Raw genomic sequence first — 5,448 nt, 5'->3', positions numbered from 1 at the left:
GCCCTGGGACATTTCTCCCCTTTTGTGTTCCTGATGAGAGCATTTCCCTGGAGGATCTCAGAGGAGGAGGAGGAGGGAGTGAATAAAACATGGGGTGTCCTGACTGTGCTGTTGCCCTAGTCAGGCTATCCAGTGACAAAGCTTGATGGTCAGGTTAAAGCTCTGAGTCCTTTTTCTGGTAGGGTTTCCTTGTGCATGCACCCATGGGTGTACACGCACACGCACGCACTCACGGAATATTGTTCCGAGGAGGTTGGAGTATGATAGAAGCATGAGTTCTTTGACTCAGTTGTGATTCCTAAAGCTGATTTATTATGGGCTCATGTGAGTCTCCTGCAGACTGACTGTATGAGTCTCCTGTGACTGTCATAACAAATAACCACCAACATAGTGGCTTACAACATCACAGGTTTATTCTCTTACGGTTCTGGAGCTCCGAAGTCCTCAAATCAAGGCATCAGAGGCAGGGCTGTGTTGCTTCTGGTGGCTGTAGGGGAGGGCTGTAAGTCTGTTTTCCTGACTTTTCCAGATTCTAGAGGTGCCCACATTTCTTAGCTCATAGCTCCTTTTCCCTTCAAGACCAGCAACATTGCCCCTCACCTCCAAGGTCTCTTTCTCTCTCCCCCTTTACTTCCATCATTGCCTCTTCTCTCAGACTATGCCTCTTGCCTCCTTCTAAGACTTGCAATGACTTGAGATGACTGTGGACCCTCCCAAATAACCCAGCATAATCTTCCCACCTCATGATCCTTAATCACATCTGCAAAGTCCTATTTGCCACTGAAGGTACTATATCAACCTCTTCGGAGGATTAGGATGTAAGCATCTTTGGGGATCATTATCTTGACTACACTCTTGCTAGTGAAATAGAACCCATCTTTCTGGACTATCTCAGTACCCATCTCCTTAGCAGACAAGAGAATGCAGTGGGTCTTGAGGTAGCTGTTAAGATTCACGCCCTGTCTTCCCTGCTTTCTCTAGCTGTGTTACTTTAGGCAAGTCACCTGACCTCTCCATGTCTCATTTCCTCATCTCTAAGAAGGGTAAATAATGTAACCCAATCCCATTGCTCCATGGTAAGCCATGAATAACACTGGGGTGCTGAAGCTCCACCTCTGGTGAAAAATAAACACCAAAAATAAATGGGAAAGACTTATAATTAGTGACCCCCATATAGTATAATGGGTATAAACTCAGAGGCTCTCAGTTCAAATCTCAGCCCCACAACTTATGAACGAAACAGCCTCAAGTTAGTTATTTTAATCATCTCAGTCTTTGTTTTCTCATTTGTAAAGTGGAAGTAAAGCATCATTGTGAGAATGGTAGTGGTGGTGCCCTTGAATCACCCAGAACATAGCGGGCTGCTTTGTTGTTCTGGTTCTCACCACCTTCATTTCCCATTTTCCCTGGGGTTGGCAAAGAGTCTTAATAGGCTGCCTCTGGCCTCAACAGAACAAGAGAGAGCTAGGATTGCTTGCTGGCCCAGGATTCCTCCAGGGTCTGGAGGAATCACTTTGCCATGCTCCATCTTTGAATGAAACCTCAGAGGCCATCAAAGCTGGCTGGGCTCAGTCTTGAGGAGTCTGGTTTCAAGGCGTCTCCTTACTGCAACTCCACAAAGCTGAAAGAGCTCCGAGCAGCAGCTGGTTCTTAAAACCAAGTTCTCCAGGAGCATCTGGTACACACAGGGGTTTGAGCATGGGGACCAGGAGTGTGGGGAGGGTGGAGCAAGATCCCTTGAGAAGACAGGACTAGTTCCTAGATGGTGTGGTCACCATGGAGGTGCAGAGCTCTGATTTCAACCATGTTGTTATTCTGTAATTTTGCGGCACAGCCCTCGTTTCAATGAAGGCTTGGGCAGATGCCCAGAATGCAAAACAGTGAAAAGCACAACTGTTCTAGTTGAAAGCAGGGTGGGGGTCAATTCAGGCCTCCTTTTCATTCTTACTGGGGACTCTGTGGGGAGGGGTGCTGGTTTGACTAAGAACTGGCAGGATGATAAACATGGAGGCTTTGGAATCAGATAGACTTGAGATGGGCAACCCTGACTCTGCCATTTCTTGGTTGTGAGAGTTTGGGGATTCAGTTTATCTGTCTGGGCCTTTGTCTTCTCATCTGAAAATGTGGCAATGATAACCATCCATGCCCTGTAGTCGTGAAGCCTGGGGATAGTACCTGGGAAGTGCTGAGTGCAAGGGCTGACACAGGGTTGGTCTCTAGCCGTGTAACAGGTGGCGGCAGTGTTCATTTCCTAAGGAAGAGCTTAACTCATGTCAGGTCCTCCTGGAATCCATGCCTAATGGTCACAGGAGCTGCAAGGTGGGGCAGAACTTCCTTGGAGCTGAAAGCCAAGAGGCTGGAGAACAACTTGGTTTCTATCTCCACCATCAGCATCCTGTGCAACTTTTCTCTCTCTCTGGGTTCTCCATCCACTCTTCAAATGTATATTTAGGGTTTCCTATGTGTCGGGGACTGTTCTCGGGAGGAAAAACTGGGTCCTGGCACTTGAAAGTCCATACTTAAGTATGCAACTTCCTAGCACTTTGACTATGGGCAAGTCACTGCCTCTCTCTGGTCTTCAGTTTCCCCATCTGTAAAGTAAGTAGACTGCATTCATGTCCTAGGGTCTTCCCAGGAAATATTCATTGAGACCTTGCCAAAAAAAAATGTAAAATGCATTTGAATTTGACTCAAGTAGGAGCTATTCTGGAGCATGGGCTTTTGAATCATACAACCCTGAGTTTGAATCCTGTGCCACTTTCTGTGTAACCTTGAATAAGGGACTTATTTTTTTCTCAGTAACCATTATCAACACCATCCCCATAACCATTACCCACCACCACTGCCACCATCATCACCCTCATCTATAAGTTATGGTAGATACCAGATGCTGCTGGTGGCAGGGGGATGGAGATAGTTCATGAAAAAAATGTAATGAGCACAAGGATGTGTGTAAATAAGGGGAAGCGGTTATGGGATGGCATACCACAGCAGAGTAAAAAAGATGGACAATTTAATATATATTTCAAAAAAACTAGTATAAGAGAACTACTACCAAATGTGTACAACAGAATATAATGTTCTATGTTGAAGAAGATGAACGTATGTCCATCCTTGATTTGATTATTATTGACCATATGCTTGCTTTAAAAAAAAACATGCCATGGGGCCACCAAGTGGCTTGGTGGTTAAGGGCACTGGACTCCCACATGGCCAACGGTGGTTCGAGTCACAGACCTGGCAGTTTGTTTTATCACTTTCCCTCTCTCTCTCACTCTGTCCCTCTCTGGGCAAATGAAAAAAAAGGAAGGAAGAAAAGAAGGAAGGAAGGAAGGAAGGGAGGGAGGGAGGAAGGAAGGAAGGAAGGGAGGGGGAAGGAAGGAAGGAAGAGGGGAGGGAGGGAGGGAGGAAGAAAGAGAGAGAGAGAGAGAAAGAAAGGAAGGAGAGAGAAAGAAAAATAAAATAGTCCTTTAAAAAAAATGCCATGCCTCATGAAGATAAATACCAAGTACAGGTAAATCAGAGAGCATAGTTTTAAAAAAATCCAACCAGGGCCAGCAGGTGGCATAGTGGTTAAGTGCATTGGACTCCCACATGGGTGACCGCAGTTTGAGTCCCGGACCCGATGGCTTGCTTTCTCACTCTCTCTATCTCTCTCTCTTTCACTCTGACCCTTTCTGATCAAAATGAAAATAAATAAGTAAATAAATAAATAATGTTAAATAAAAAACAATTCTTTAAAAGAAAAAAACAATAATAATAATAATAACAATAATAATAGTAATGAGACACTAAATGGTCTCTAAGATCTCAGAAGTTTAAGACCTAGCTTTCAATGGAAGAATTAAGTAACAAATGTAATAGTTTTCCCTGGGCCACTTGGGTGGGAAAATTTACATGAGATTTCCCAGCAGAGAAATTTCTCCTTAACTGTGCAGAGAAGTTCTACAGTGATCGTGGTCTGTTTGAGATTTCCTGTTCTTTCCCCAACAGGAGCTCTTTCCCATGGGAAGCCCTTTCCCTGGAGATTTGGGAGCCAGGAGGATTCATTCCTCCTTGTCCAGTTCCCCTCTTAATGCCTTTCATTCCCTTGTCGATATAGTGGCTTCCTTTGTAGAAAACCAGTCTGGCTTTTTCAGAGGTGGGTCTTTAGCCAAGACTCGGCTGTCTGATTTAGACTCCTGACAGTCCCCAGCTCCATCCAGCTCAAGCCACAGGCTGAAAGGCGAGGCCGACTGTCTCCCTATCCCACTGTCCAAACGTTTGAATCAGCTTATACAGATCACAAGAATCGCAGCAACCCACAACTTGGGTGTTCTCAAGATTTCCTTTTTAACCTCTTGCTTCCTGTTTGTAGCAAAATAAGAAAGCTGAGTCCTCATTTTACCTATGGGACTTAAAAGCATTAAATGACTTTCCAAGGTTGTATGGGGGCTGGATCTGGCTCCCAGAAACTTGTCAAGTGCTTGCTCAACTAAGCCATCCTGCCCCCTAGAAATTTCCATTTCCTACGCTTCATCTTTCCTGCCTGGAATTCTGTGAAACCCCAGGGATAGGTCAGAAATCTGCAGCAAGGTGGGTGAACTTTGGGAGGGTGATAACCACTAGGAGACCCCCACACTGGGGTCAAGCTCTTCTCCGAACAGGGGTGAGCTGCGAAGGTCTGGGGGTGTGTGTGGGAGAGGGGCTGCGAAGGTTTAGCTCCTCCGCTGAGAGTGAGCGACAGTATTAGAACGAGTGTGTGGTCGGGAGGCTGTCACTGACTTGACTGTGTGATGGCGCGCAGTCCCGTCCTCCACCCCTCTGGACTCCCCCTTCTCTGCTCTGCTCTGCTCGTCCAATAACTTAACTTCTCTGCCTGAGGGTTCGCGTCCCGCCCATCCCCGCCGCTGCCGCATCTTAGCGCTGTCCGCGGTGCTGACGGCCAATCCCCTGATCGCCTTTTCCACCAGCTGGGATCTCTGGAGCGCCCAGCCTCCCCTCCCGGCCTCCCACCTTTCTTTCTCCAGGCACCGCACACATAAATCACGGCGGGGAGGCAGGCTTGGTTCCCCCTGCTCTGGGAGACGCTGTTGCCCCCTCTCTCGCTCACACGGGATTTTGCAGTAGAGGTAGCAGCCGCCGCCGAACCGGGCATTGGGAAGCAATCTATTCATCTACTGCGAGCAGCCAGAGTTGCTGAGGACCAGAGAGAAAGAGAGGGAGGAGAGGAAAGGAGAGAGAGCTCACAGCGAAAACCTTCACGCATGTGGAGGACAGCCTGAGGAAGGCAGCCTGCCTCGGCCACCGACTCGCGGGCTGGTCTGAGTTGTCTCCTCTCCTGCCAGCGGTATTTCTTTTTGTCTCGGTCCTGCATGATTGAGGGGTAGTTGAGCGTGTGTGCGCGCACATGCGTGTGCGTGTGCTGGTGCTGCGATCTGATTTGGGGAAAGAGAAGGAGAGTCTGAT

The 5,448-nt window shown here is 47.5% G+C and overlaps 1 protein-coding gene across 3 annotated transcripts in view; it reads left to right on the top strand.

Moving 5' to 3' along the window:
- The first annotated feature begins 4,513 nt into the window (after positions 1-4,513).
- RPH3A (rabphilin 3A) overlaps positions 4,514-5,448 on the top strand; it is a 94,197-nt gene continuing 93,262 nt past the window's right edge. The window contains exon 1 of one of the 3 annotated variants that reach the window (XM_006147967.2): positions 4,514-4,575. The gene's annotated coding sequence lies outside the window, so the exon portion shown is untranslated. Of the gene's footprint in view, positions 4,576-4,912; positions 5,330-5,448 lie in introns of those variants that run through there. The other 2 variants (XM_027771634.1, XM_006147966.3) reach the window with 2 other exon arrangements.

The sequence above is a fragment of the Tupaia chinensis genome, unplaced genomic scaffold (genome assembly GCF_000334495.1).
Source record: "Tupaia chinensis unplaced genomic scaffold, TupChi_1.0 Scaffold000226_1, whole genome shotgun sequence".
NCBI lineage: Eukaryota > Metazoa > Chordata > Mammalia > Scandentia > Tupaiidae > Tupaia > Tupaia belangeri.
The sequence above is the reverse complement of the archived record's forward strand: the minus strand, read 5'-3'. Positions and strand labels throughout refer to the sequence as shown.